Source organism: Gossypium arboreum, chromosome 13 (genome assembly GCF_025698485.1).
Source record: "Gossypium arboreum isolate Shixiya-1 chromosome 13, ASM2569848v2, whole genome shotgun sequence".
Classification (NCBI taxonomy): Eukaryota; Viridiplantae; Streptophyta; class Magnoliopsida; order Malvales; family Malvaceae; genus Gossypium; species Gossypium arboreum.
The window spans coordinates 95,973,696-95,989,439 of NC_069082.1; the positions used below are offsets into that span (position 1 = coordinate 95,973,696).

Sequence of the window (15,744 nt, forward strand, 5' to 3'; positions counted from 1 at the left end):
GATTTTGGTATAATGTTTTGGTATGTTTTGGATTACGAAATTGAGTAGTTGAAATGGTTGATGATAGATGGCATAATATTTGTGTCAATTGACATGTTTTGTCTACCTATATAAGAGTTAGAATGATACCATTTTGATGGCTAGGTGGGCATGAGAAAAAGGGTGGCAAAATGGCTTTGTAAATGACCTATTTTTGTCTACACGGGCAAAGACATGGGCGTGTGTCTCAGCCGTGTGCGACACACGTTCATGTTACATGGCCGTGTGTCCCTAGGGGTACCTTTCAAATTAAAGTCAGTATACCATACAGGTTTGGCACAACCTAGACACACGGGCATGTCTACTGGCCGTGTGTGGCACATGGGCTGGCACATGGGCGTGTGGCTGGCCATGTGACCCAAGTCATTAACCTCTCCAGTTTTCCTACAGCCATGGCGCACGGCCGTGTCTCCAGCCGTGTGGTACAAATCAGTATGTATGCCCTGTTTTCACACGGCTTGTGACATAGGCGTGTCTGGTGGCTATGTGAGGCACACAGCCTATTCACACGGGCATGTGACCTTAAAATTAAAGAAAATTTCTAAGTTTCTCAAAGTTTGCAAATGTTATCGGTTTAGTCCCAAACCACTTCTAAGCATGTTTTAAGGCCTCTTAGGACCTTACAAGGGAGTAAGTGATTGAGATGAATGGATTTTGATTATGAATGTATAAATGTATGTGAATGAGGTGTGTTAACCGATAATGCTTTGTAACCCTATTTTGGTGTCCGATACGGGTTAGGGGTGTTACAGAACGTGTCCCCAATTTGGTCTTCCTTAAGGAAGATTAGTATTTATATTGACACAGGGTTAAGATGGGTTATAAGAGATGGAAAAATCTTTTCGCTTTTAGTATGATAATTGAATAAGGAGAGGCCCAATCTGTAATTTGGTTTATGGTCCTTTGACACCCTTTGAGGAATCTTAGTCATTTGACCAGGTGGTACAGTTGGTTGAATAGTTGTTCTCATCCAATATTGCATTAAATACCTTTAAATGTGGTTGATATATTTCTAAGTACTTCAGTAACTTCATACAACTCTAGTACGAACTTCATCTGTGGGGGCCCTTCAAAGCTCAGTTTGTTTACTCTAGATAGTGCATACTCTTTTATTCTGAGGATAGGGATTCTTCTATTGGTGATCATCCTAGTTCAAACCATAAAATCTAGGGATCAATATGGTGAGCTAAACTTCCTTTGAAGCTAAAGTTCTTCCTTTGGAAATGTAGGCAACAAGCCCTTCCCACTAGACACTTTATGATAATTGGGGAATGAATCTAGGTGACCTTTGCCCTCTTTGCTTGAATGATCATGAATCCATCACCTCTAACACCCCATACTTGACTCAATCGTCGAATTCGAGCTGCAGGATGTCACATTCATTGTCAAAGCAACTACGATCCATTAAAATTCATTTCTTACAGTTTACACATACTATTAAGTTCAAATCATCATTAAAATATGTTATATAACCACTTTCAGGGTTAAAACGAGTTAACGAAAGCTCTTTTGATAACCTAAGATCGAATGAGGACTAAAATGTAAAAATTTCAAATTATTGGGCTGATGTCATGATGCCATGGATATCATGTCATGAACTTATCAAAACAATGAGTGTCATCACGACATCAAAAGTTTGAGATCGCCACGTTGAGAGCCTATCATCGTAACATTACCACATATTTGCATAATAACCATTAGGTACAAGTTCAATATATCCAAACATATTAACACCATTGCATAACAAGTTCATTTCAGCTTTAGCAACTTCAAGTACACCATATGTAAAACTAATTTGTCTTATTTAATTCAACTTTTATTATTTCAAATATCAAAATGATCATACATTATAAAAAATGACTCAAAACCTAAGTACGTGTCATTTATTGAAACATGAAGAGACTAAACAAATATTACTGAGTCGAGGGTTATGGATTAGATGTTGGATCACTTCTCGAGAGTTCGCGATCTTACAATACCTACGCATAGAAATAAATGAATTGTACATTGAGAAATAAAGCTTAGTGGTACTTTCATGATTCAAGTCAATATAACAATAGCATTAGTTATATGAAAACAATCAATTCAAGCTCTAAATTCAAACAATTCATATACCATTCATGTCAAACACCAAGATTATGCAAAGTTCCCATTTAGCCAAGTTTATATACACATATTAAGCCGTATATTACAATAACATAACATATTCATTCATTCCATTTTTTACTATTTATTCAATCTTTCTTCATCAATTGGTTTATTTCATTTCCTTGTCAGCCCTAAGGGCTCGTAATAATCGGTTCGCATGATATTTCACATGTTATCTTTAATCATGTTTCACATGTATACACATATGGTACCATTTCATATTATCATTTCAATTAAATATCATTTTTTGAGTTCATACCTTATAACCCCTATTAACCGGACTTGAACTTAAGATAGATACATGGATCATCCAACTAGCACACCAACCCGAGTCCTTAGTGCATCATCAGATAAACCTAAGCAAATATACTGGCACACATAATGCATCATCGAACGAACCGAAGAAAATATACTGGCATACATAATGCATCATTGGAAAAACCAAAGTATAAAATCAGATACAATCTAATCTATGGCATGCCAAATATAACCGAATCTGCCCAAACAATTAATAGTGTAATCAATGTTCAATCATATATCATTACATGTTCACATATCAAAGTTTCATACCATATTCATATAACATATCATATATCTCAATTTCATTTCCTACTTGATTATTATACCATTCTCATTTCAACGCAATTGACCACATTTAATCATCAATTCAATCATGAATCATTTATCAATTTATAGCATGCTTATTTCTACTATATTCAATTTAGTCCAATTCTCAACATTCAAAATCACCAAACATGAATAAATTCATAAGACAATTAATCATCTTATCTCAATAGGTAGGTTTGTATCAATCACATGAATGTATATATGTATATGTATATATATATATACACTCAAATCATAAAAGTATAAATTGTTACTCGTCTAGAACTCTCGCCTTTCATTTATCTTGAATGGCCCCATGTCGTTTTTAGCTACGTTCAATAATTTAATAATAATAATAAAATCAATTTTCATCCAATTCCCATCCAAATACATAGCCAATATGTTTTGCATTTTATTCAATTTAGTCCTTATACTCGGGATACGCATATTTTTCGATACTAACATCAGCTCAAAATCTAATTTCATATTCTTTCATTAAGGACCCTTTACTTTTCATCTACAATATAAGCTCATGATAGTTTTCAATTTATTTAATTTAGTCCCTAATTTTTTAAAGTTATTATTTCTAATTTAATCCTTAACATCATTTAAGTTCACTATCTGATAATCTCTTCAATTTCTAGTCTAATTCATCAATTTCTCTCTAATGGAAACTTGATAAAAACTTAACAATTGAAAATTTGATACATGGGCTAGATAAATCAAACTCTCATTACCATAAATCTATAAAAATTTTAAGAAAATAACTTGGTTACCTTGTTCACTTGCTTGCCCGAATACTTGGAAAAAAAAACTTGTTTCCTTTCTTTCTTTCTTCAATGGTGGAAGATGGAATAAATGAGATGAGACTACTTTTCATCTTTCATTCCACTAACTAACATATATATACCTTAATTAAAGTTTAATTAACTTTGTTTAATTAGTTAGTTTAAGCATTATTATACATATTGTAAATATTAGTTAATCTAAGTGGAATCAACCATCATCATTATCCATTTCATGTTAAATAATGGTTAAATAACCAATTTGGCCCTTTAGATAATTGCTATCTAGGCCTTCAAGCATTTTCTAAATTAAAAATCTATAGCGATTAGACTTTACAATTTAGTCCCTAAACTTTAATTATCTATTTTCTTGGTTAAATTGCTTAATCAATCTTCAATATATTTTCATGGTAGTTTCGTTAATCTTTATATTTCTTCCTTATGGACTTGATTTATGGAAATGAGGTTCCAAAATAGCATTTTCTGACACCACTTAAAAATGAGTCATTATATCACCCATCTTCTTCGAAACTGTAGTATTACCCAACAGTTGCGGACTTCTATTTTTCACCATTGTCGATTCACACAATCTTATTTTAGTACTTGGGAAGATTAGATTGAGGCTAATGTCAACAACAAAAGTTGGACCCAAAATCCCTCGATCCTTTGGTTTGTTATCTTTGCTTTCACTTTATGGGAAATTGGGCTTTGTCGAAACACACTAGTTTTTTTCTAAATCTAGATCCCCCTAAGGGGTTCCTTCAATGAATCATGACTCATGTTGTCGAACATATTGTAATATCACCTCGAAAAAATTTTTAGACATTCCTGAACCTGGCCAGTTGTATGGGAACCCCTTCCTCCGGATGGGCAAAGCAAAACACCGAGGTTCAACTTTAGGAAACTCAAGTGCTACAAGTGCTAGCTCTATTATTTGTGACCATCAAGGTAATTGTATGATTGGGTCTTCCCAACATATAGCTAGAGGAACTAGCGTTGAAGTTGAACTTTAGGCACTTAGGGATAGTCTTGTCTTAGCTCGATAGTTGAACATAGAGAATCTTGAGAGTGAAGTTGATGATATGTCTGTGATATATTTTATGAAAGTCACTTTTAACTCTAACCCTCTGTTGTTTCCTGTAGTTGATGAATGCAAGATATTCCTCCGTTCTTTGAATTCTAACGTGTTGATGCATGTCTTCCGGAAAGGGAATAAATATGCGAACGCTCTAACGCGTTTGGGAAGCTATCGCTCTTATCAAGGCGAAGCTTCGTTTAATGATATACTTTGTGTGTGTTCTAATCCATCTAATTGTTTAAAGTGTTTACTTTTAGACGATGCCCATGTACTTGTTATGTTTCAAATTTCAAATTAGTAGTTTATTACTTTTACCTGTAACTTAGTTGACTACAATTATTCAATGAAAGTTTTTAATGAATTATCATCTTGGTCTAAAATTGAAAATAAAAAAAATTTATGCTTAACACATTTACAAATTATAAAAACATAATAGAAAATTTTCATTTTAACTTTCACAAAATTTAAAATTTAATTCCCATTCTTCGATACTAGTCTAAAATTGCAAATTTTTAAGTTAAAATATCATCAAACTACATTTTAACCATTCTTTTAAGAACGATAATTTAATTCTAATCTCGAATATATTTCTAACCATGCCCCTAATTGAAATATTTATATTAATGAGCGACTAAGTTCTAAAAATAAAATAAAATGTTACTTTAATATAATTTTAGAAAACAACAAATAATAAAAAACATCAATTAATATTCTTTTACTAAAACGTATATATTTAAAATAATTTGGTTGAAATAAATTTTCTGTCTATAACTTTTCTTGAATTAATCCGTAAACACCAAATTTCTTTTAAGTTACACTTGCAAAATTAATACAAATTATTCTAAGAAAAGCATAAACTATAAAATATTTCAACACTGTTGCACGTAACCGTTTTGTTTTTTTCCCAAAGATGTTGATTGATAGGTTTTAAAGGGCGGCTAAACATTGATTGGAGAAGCGTGATGCTTCTTTTGTATGAATTATGTCATTGAAAACGTGATCAAATGAGCCTAACAACCATCCCCAATGGTACACATTTTAAGTGAGACAAAATATATTTATTTACACAAATCTGTTAAATTATTAATAAATTTATGATTTTAATAATTTAATTTTAAAAGTTATAAAAGTCATAAATTATTTGAAAATTTTCTTTTAAATTATTGACTTATTCGAAAGTTTTTATTTAAATCATTTAGTTGTTAAATTTTTTTAAGTTCAGCTAATAAATTCTAAGCGACAAATTAATTATTTGTACGGTGGATCAGTATTCATTGATGAGTAGAAGAGCATACCTTATATTCAAGTAATTTGACGATTAGTATCAAAAATCAAAGAAGAAAGTTGTTTAGATTTTAATTTGTAAATTCATGATGATCGAAGTTGTTTTATGAAAAAATTAAACTGAAAAATAGTAAAAGAAATAGAACTTTCAATTGATAAAGTAGTGCAAACAAATAATGTCATACAATAATTATTTTAACAGTCAATAATTTACATAAAAATTTTAAATAATTTTATAATTATTTTATAATTTTTTTAAAAATTATAAAATCAAAATAGAAATATACTAACAATTTATTCACATTAAATGTTGGATAAAAATTTAAATTTTAAATTTGAGAAGGAAGAATCAAATAAGACAAGGTGGCAGGTGCAGTAGGTTTCAATTATCGGTATTAAAACCTCCTCCGCAAGAAAGTCATTTAATACGCATAACGTCACAAGCCATACCAAGTCAAGTTCAAAGTTTACAAAATATGTGATTCAAAAATTTTATGTTCCTTCCACCGAAACGATCACATCGAAATGTGTGGTTCAAAAATTTTGCTTAAATATGTTAATAATTAACTCCATTTTAGATTGGTTTATATTTTCATAATTAATTAAAATTGTATTATTTTTAGTTATATGGAGTGATTTTATATATAAACTTTTCTTTTACTAGTATTATATATTTTTATTTTATTAAATTTCTAGATATATAGAACTTGATTTTTTAATAATTATAATATAATACAAAATATTTAATTTTTATATGATATAAATTACATAATTTATAATATATATTAGGATAATTATTTTTGGTTAATTTGTATAAATATGCTAGAAAAATCATTTGAGAAATTAGGCTGAATTTTTAAAAATTTAATGATCTATACTATATTTGGAGTGAGAAAGGAAAACGTATCCTACAGCGTGCGTTTTCACTACCACGTCAGACAACGCGCGCTGTAAGACGTGTTTTCACTTTTTTATATTTTTCCTTGTAGTTGAAAATTAGAAGTTTTGTAGATTTATTTTTGTTCATATTTGATATAGACATGATTATAGTTTTAAGGAACATTTGAATTTACGGTGGTGCCGTAGAACTAGGTGACCTACAAATTTCATCTGCCATATAAGAATAGAGCCATCACCCGGGAATCCGGATCGCGTTGCAACTCAAGGTCCCAGTTGATTGTGATCATACGGTTGAAGTGTAACACCCCGAACCCGAGACCGTCGCCGGAGTCGAACGCGAGGTGTTAACAGACTTCAACCCACTTATTGACAATTTTCAGACAAGCTGCCAATCTGAGTACTAGTCGCTCTAAAATTCATAACTTGAGTTTTACAACTCGAAAATCAGTTCCGTAAATTTTTCCTGAATCTAGACTCATATGTCCATCTACATATTTTTTTCTAGAATTTTTGGTCGAGCCAATTAGTACAGTTTATTAGTTAAAGTCTCGCCTGTTGTAGGGATCGACTACACTGACCTTTGTGCGTTACGAATTGGATATCTCCCTGTACAGGGCTTCAATACTAATGCCGTTTGTTTCTATAGAAACTAGACTCAGAGAGGAATCTACACATATATGGAATGACTCCTAATTATCTCTGGTTAATTTACAATGATTTTCCAAAGTTGGAACAGGGGATCCAGAAACCGTTCTGGCCCTATTTCACAAGAACTTTAAAATCTGTTAACTTATAACTCATATGACCATTTCGTTTCTTCCATATGAAAGTAGATTCATCAAGGTACACTTACATAATTTATTTGCTATTTAATACCATTCCTACTATTTTTAGTGATTTTTCACATCCACGTCACTGCTGCTGTCAGCATCTGCCTTTAGTAGGCTTTACCTATTTCATACTTTCCATGATTCAATTGGCCCTTTTTACATACATAGCACAAAGCGTGATCATGATTAACCATTCCAATGGCTAATCGTTTCAAAATAATTCCATACCTCATAAGGGTCAACATACAAACGATTATAGTTCTATGCTAAAACGATATAAGCCATTTTCGCATGGCTATCCAAGTTTACACAAACCGGAAGGTACATGACCTTCAACAAAGGATGGTCCTATACATGCCATTTCAAAGTTCAACCAAAATTTGTACCAAAATGGGGCTTCGATAGTGTGGATGACTTCGACTTCTTTGATCCCGAATCCGATAGCTAACGAAATAAACCTATAAAACAGAGAGCCAAAGCAACGGGTAAGCATTTTAATGCTTAGTAAGTCTCAAGCAATGAAATCAGCTTTGACTAAGGTATTTTATTCACATGGCTAATTAAACCACTTTACTAATTCACATTCCCATACTCATACTTATTTCACATCACCGACCCTTATGTTCATACACAAAAGAACAACTTAGCCCAAGGCCGGTAGCTCGTTTATCAACTTAGCGATACTTACTTGTAAGAATTCAATTAGTACAAGCACATACAAACATACCTCATTGCTGGAATTTTCACAAGTGTATAAGCTGAAATTTTCACAGCAAGATTGCTCACTTCGAATCACATACTTTCGGATTTAACCGGATATAGCGACTCAAGACGATTGCCTTCGGTCATAACCGGATTTGGTGACTTGCACAAAGGCCTTCGGTCTTAGCCGGATATATCAACTCGCATCGAATGCCTTGGTCTTAGCCCGGATATATCAACTCGCATCGAATGCCTTCGGTCTTAGCCCGGATATATCAACTCGCATCGAATGCCTTCGGTCTTAGCCCGGATATATTTCCAATGTTCACTTACATATATATCAATATTCAAGACACGTCCATAGTTCGTTTTATTACTAAAGCTCTAACACAAAATATCTATCAACCTTTACTATTTCGGCTCAATGGCCACACAAACAAGGAGCATAATTTTGATATAATTCAAGTAGGGTCATCACTCGAAGGCTTACTTTGGATGTTGTCGAGCGATTTCGACGACTATTCAACTACTTTTTCCTTCCCTTTATCGGATTTAGCTCCCTTTGCTCTTGAGCTAATTTACACAAATTTAACTTATTAAAATCTCATCATGATAGCTTATGGCGAATATGACAAGGAGTGTAAATGGTCATATGGCCATCCTTTAGCTCAAATACACAATGGTCATGCACATTTTACATCACAACAAGCAATTCAATACATTCAAACATCAACGTGAAGTTCAAAGTACTTGGCCCTTATATACATTAGGCATCAAAGTTGTATATGTACGAAATCATAAATCGAACTCAACACATTAGTTAATATTCCTCTTAGCGAATTTTCTAAGCCAAGAATAGGCATCAATATGCTTGCCTCAAACCGAATGCATGCACACTAATTACCCTCATGTGGCGAATATACACTTAATACCACACAAAAAAAAAACAGCATACATTTTACTACTAACACATTACATATCGTAATTCATTGCACATCTCTTATTTACTTCATAATCAACACATCATCACAAGCAAATATACACTTTGAATTAGTATATATGTCATACCAATCCATCATGTGCAAACATATATTCATGTAGGTGCAAGGGCAATTCTCAAGTGGCTTATATCCAAATATATACACATTTCCAAAGCTTAAATCTTACTTACCATGCAACATGCATGAATTATACTTATGGATATATCATGGCGAATACCACAACACCACACCATTTCAATTTGGTCATGGTGAAACAAAGAACTTAGTATCTCATTCAAAAAATGCTAAAAGAAAATCTAAGAATCTTCAATCCTCCATCACATGTATCACTTTCAAGCTTGTTATTTAACATGCAATGGCATTAACACCACATTCACTTTGGCGAATTTCATTCCCATGACATAACAAGGATTTGAACCATGGGCTAACAAGAACATTAAGCTAGCAACTAAAAACATGCATGAACCTCAAACATACCTTAATCTTGATGCAAGTTTAGCCAACCTCTTCCTAATCCTCTTCCAAACCAAGTATGAAGCAAAACTCCTTCCTTAACCTTAGTATTTTCGCCAACAAGAGAGTGAAAAGAGATGAACAAAATTTTTCTTTCTTCCTTTAGGACATTCGCCAAGCTATGGAGGAAGATGGACACTTTTTTTTGTTTCTCATCTACTAACATTAATTGTTTATTCCATAACCCTTATTTTATTCTTTCCATCATAACCCATTTACCAAACATGTTTCATGACATGATTTTTGCCCATAAATCCTTGTCATGGCGGCCACTAGCTATGGGGAAATTTGACATGCAAGTCCATTGTTTTGCATGCATCCTTTAATTAGTCATCACACATTTCCCTCATACTTTCAAAGTTTATTACTAGGTCCTTTCTAGTGAAATTCACATCTATAATTCTAAATCAAAGCATAAAAATATCACACATGAGTTAACACACATTATAGGCAATAAAATAAATATTAAATTATTTTTATGCCTTGGTTTTGTGGTCCCGAAACCACATTTCGACTAGGGTCGTTTTAAGGCTGTCACAACTCTCCCCCACTTTAGAAATTTTCGTCCCCGAAAATCTTACCGGTAAATAGGTTTGGATATTGCTCTTTCATAGAGTTCTCGGGTTCCCAAGTAGCTTCTTCTATCCGTGTTTGAGCCATAACACTTTCACTAGCGGAACCCTTTTGTTTCGCAACTCTTTCATTTCACGAGCTAGGATACGAATCGGTTCTTCTTCATAACTCATATCGGCTTGAATTTCAACCTCTGATGGACTAATTACGTGCGACGGATCAGATCTATAGCGTCAAGCATTGAAACATGGAAGACGTTGAATCTTTCCAAGTTCGGGGCAAGATCAAACGATACGCAATCGGGCCAACTCGTTCGAGATTTCAGACGCCCAATGAATCTCGGCTCAACTTGCCCTTACGGTAGAATCTGAGTATCTTTTCCACTGCGAAACTTTAAGAAACACTTTATCTCCCACGATACTCAATGTCCTTTCGTTTCAAATCCGCATACGATTTCGACGATCGGAGGCTATCTTCGATTTTCACGGATTACTTTTACTTTCTGCTCAGCATCTTTAATCAAATCCACTCCAAAATTTTGTTCTCACCGAGCTCGGTCCAAAACAATGGTGTACGGCATTTACGCCCGTACAAAGCCTCGTAAGGCGCCATCTTAATACTTGATTGAAAACTATTGTTGTGCGAATTCAATCAAAGGTAGGTACCGCTCCCACGAACCATCGAACTCGAGGATGCAACATCTCAACATATCCTCAAGTATCCGAATTATACGCTCGGATTGACCATCGGTTTGGGGTGAAAGGCGGTCTGAAATGCAACTTGGTGCCCAATGCTTCTTGTAATTTCTTCCAAAATCGCGAGGTGAACCTCGGATCTCTATCCGACACAATGTAAATCGGTACCCGTGTAATCTCACAACTGAGAAACGTACAATTCAGCTAGTTTATCCAATGAAAATCCATACGCACGTGGATAAAGTGAGCCGACTTAGTCGATCTATCAATAATAACCCAAATTGCATCCTTCTTACTTGTTGACAACGGCAATCCGGACACAAAGTCCATTGTGACTCGATCCCATTTCCACTCGGGTATCGTGATCGGTCAAGTAACCTCAAGGCACTTGATGCTCCGCTTTCACTTGTTGACATATTAAACATCTTGCAACAAAGTCGAGATGTCTCGTTTCATACCATGCCACCAAAACCGACGTTTCAACTCATTGTACATCTTCGACTCCCGGGTGGATTGCCATTCGGCTACAATGAGCTTCGCTCGAATTATCGAAATAAGTTCAATTCTTTGGAACACACAAACGACTTCGAACCTCAAACAATCGTCATCATCAATTTGAAACTCCGATTCCTTGTTCGTAACACACTCACTGCTTTTGCACGCAACTCCTCATCAATTTTCCGAGCTTCACGAATTTGATGAGTCAACAATGGTTTGGCCTTTAATTCGCTACTAACACATTGTCGGGTAGGATAGACAAGTGTACATTCATCGTCAGAAGCAAACAAAGGATTTCGGCTTAAGGCATCCGCAACCACATTAGCCTTTCCGGTGATAGTCAATGACCAGCTCATAATCCTTTAACACTCGAGCCAACGTCTTTGTCGCAGATTTAAGTCTCTTTGAGTCATCAAATATTTGAGACTTTTGTGATCCGAATACATGGCACTTCTCACCAAATAAGTAATGTCGCCATATCTTTAAGGCGAATACGATGGCGACCAATTCGAGATCATGGGTCGGATAAATTTTCTCATGTGGCTTTAATTGTCTCGACGCGATAGGCCACAACTCGACCTTCTTGCATCAATACGCAACCTAACCCAAGTAGGGAGGCGTCACTATAGATGACAAACTCTTTGCCGATTCGGCAGACTAGTACTTGAGCTTCCACAAATGAGTTTTCAATTGGTCAAAACTTTTCGACACTTTTCCGTCCATTCAAACTTGACATCTTTCTCAAGCGGTTTACGTCATGGGTGTGGCTATCATCGAGAATCCTTTTACAAACCGTCGGTAGTAACCAAGTCCCAAAAAGCTCGAACCTCGAGAATATTTCTTGGAGGTTTCAGTTGAGTATGGCTGAAATTTTGCTTGGGTCGACTCGAATACCCGATGCGAGATACCACGTGACCCAAGAAGCTAACCTCTCTTAACCGTAACTCACACTTGCTAAACTTAGCATATAACCGCTTATCCCGTAAAATTTGCAACACTAATCTCGGTGCTCCGCATGTTCGGTCTCATCTCTTGAATAGACCAAGATGTCGTCGATGAACACAACTACGAACCGATCCAAATATGATCTCAAGATCCGATTCATCAAATCCATAAATACCGCAGGGCATTAGTGAGCCCAAACGGCATCACTAAGAACTCGTAGTGACCATATCTCGCTCAAGGCGGTTTTGGGTATGTCCGAATCTCGGATTCATGAATCGATAATAGCCCGATCTCAAATCTATTTTTGAGAACACCGAGGCTCCTTCAGTTGATCGAACAAATCATCGATACGTGGTAACGGATACTTGTTCTTTATTGTCACTTTATTAAGTCGACGATAGTCGATGCACAACCTCATGGTTCCGTCCTTCTTTTCACAAACAACACCGGTGCACCCAAGGTGAAAAACTCAGGCGAGCAAAACCTCTATCCATCAACTCTTGCAACCGAGCTTTCAACTCCTTTAATTCCGTTGGTGCCATACGATATGGAGCTATCGAAATCGGTGTGGTCCTGTACAAGCTCAATGCCAAACTCTATCTCCCGAACAGTGGCAAACCCGCAATTCTTCGGAAAACGTCCGGTATTCACAAACCACCGCATGATTTGGGTTCTATTCCTAACTCCTTATCATCAAGTATATACGCAAGGTATGCTTCACACCCTTTTCTTACATATTTCTGGGCCAACATTGATGATATTACAGCTGGCAACCCCTTCAAGTTCGTAGACTCAACTCGGATCATCTCGTTGTTTGCGCATCTCAAATCAATAGTCTTGCTTTTGCAATTCACAACCGCATCATGCACGGTCAACCAATCCAACCCAAGAATAACATCAAATTCATCGAACGGCAAAAGCATCAAGTCTGCCGGAAAACAGGTACCTCGAATTACTAGGGGGCATTTCTTACACACTTTGTCGACCAGCACATAACGACCCAAAGGATTTGACACCCGAATTACGAACTCAGTAGACTCAATAGGTAAAGTCTTACTGGATGCTAAGGTTTCGCATATATAAGAATGAGTAGAACCAGGGTCAATCAAAGCAATCACATTAGTATCAAAGAGAGTGAAAGTACCCGTAATAACGTCTGGCGAGGAGGCATCCTCGCGTGCCAGATAGCATAAGTCCTAGCTGGAGCGCGAGCCTCGGATCTGGTCGCAAGATCTCTAGATCCTCTCGACCACCACTAGCCTTGCCCGTATTTCCAGATGGTCTACCTCGAGCGGTGGTAGTACCGGTTTCCCACTCCGATCTACATTCTGCTCGCACAACCTCGCAATCTTTAATGAAGTGGTCAACTGATCCACACTTGTAACAGAGCGGTCACGGAATCTCTGACTTCCAAATGCCATTTGCCACAATATCGCACTCCGTCCTCTCTCGTCGATCATTCCCACTCATCAAGATCAAGTGATTCGTGTGGTCACAGGGGTCGATCGCGATCTCGTCTAGAAAAGCCCGGCGTCTCTAGATCGGCCTAAGCCATCTCTAAGTTTCTTTGATGATGTTGGAAGGGCTTCCCGAATACCTCTTACTGAAACTCCCTTGCTCCCGCTTCCGCTTTCCTTTTCTCCATACTAAACTCCTCGGCTTTGCATCGCCGCGACGAGAGTCACAAACTCTCGATTTCCAAAATGCCAACATACGCTTTATCTCATCATTCATCCATCTTCGAGCGTTTACACATCACAGCTTCAAGAAATGCATTCTCGTGCGTGTCGGCTAAGCCTCACGAATTTTCGTTCATAGTCGTGAACCGACATGGAACCTTGTTTAAGTTCGAGAAATTCCTTTCGCTTTTGGTCCATAAATCTCGATCGATATACTTTTTCCGAAACTCGGTTTGGAAGAACTCCCAAGTTACTTGTTCATGGGCACAACAGAAGTCGAGTACTCCACCAATAGTAGGCGTAATCACGTAGCAAGGAGATGGTACACTTTAGGCATTCATCGGTGTACAAGATAGCTCATCGAGTACCGGATCGTGTTGTCCAACCAAAATTCGACTTGCTCGGCATCATCACTATCCGTAGCTTTAAATTCAGTAGCCCCATGTTTTCGGATTCTATCAACTGGGGCTTATTCGACCTTATTTGGTCAATTACCGGAGGCATTGTAGGTGCGGGGTGTGTTTGTTGGGAATGGAGGTTGTGGAACAGTAGTATTAGTTCGAATGTATTGGTTGAACCAATCATTCATCACGCTATAAAAGGCTTGTCTAGCCTCGTCATTCGGATTGCTAGCAACAGGTTGAGAGTCCGCCGCGCTGTCCCTTGTGCGGAGCAGCGCCACACTCTCCACATCATCAGCTATCGCTTTCGGTTGGGATCGGATCCATTACTATAAATAAACACAAGTTCAAACGTCGTAAATCACCACACTATCATATAATCACATAAAATGGCATGTATAGCTAGACCCAAACGCATTACGGTAGTCCTAGAATCGACTAAACCGTAGCTCTGATACCAATAAAATTGTAACACCCGAACCCGAGACCGTCACGAGTCGAACGCGAGGTGTTAACAGACTTCAACCCACTTATTGACAATTTTCAGACAAGCTGCCAATCTGAGTACTAGTCGCTCTAAAATTCATAACTTGAGTTTTACAACTCGAAAATCAGTTCCGTAAATTTTTCCTGAATCTAGACTCATATGTCCATCTACATATTTTTTCTAGAATTTTGGTCGAGCCAATTAGTACAGTTTATTAGTTAAAGTCTCGCCTGTTGTAGGGATCGACTACACTGACCTTTGTGCGTTACGAATTGGATATCTCCTGTACAGGGCTTCAATACTAATGCCGTTTGTTTCTATAGAAACTAGACTCAGAGAGGAATCTACACATATATGGAATGACTCCTAATTATCTCTGGTTAATTTACAATGATTTTCCAAAGTTGGAACAGGGGATCCAGAAACCGTTCTGGCCCTATTTCACAAGAACTTTAAAATCTGTTAACTTATAACTCATATGACCATTTCGTTTCTTCCATATGAAAGTAGATTCATCAAGGTACACTTACATAATTTATTTGCTATTTAATACCATTCCTACTATTTTTAGTGATTTTTC

General features: G+C 36.3%; 1 long non-coding RNA gene across 1 annotated transcript; it reads left to right on the forward strand.

Annotated features, from left to right (window-relative positions):
• The first annotated feature begins 4,367 nt into the window (after window positions 1-4,367).
• Window positions 4,368-5,023, forward strand: LOC128286515 (uncharacterized). The gene is made up of 2 exons (XR_008277099.1): window positions 4,368-4,526; window positions 4,722-5,023. It is a non-coding gene; the product is annotated as an uncharacterized LOC128286515 (long non-coding RNA).
• The last annotated feature ends 10,721 nt before the right edge of the window (window positions 5,024-15,744 follow it).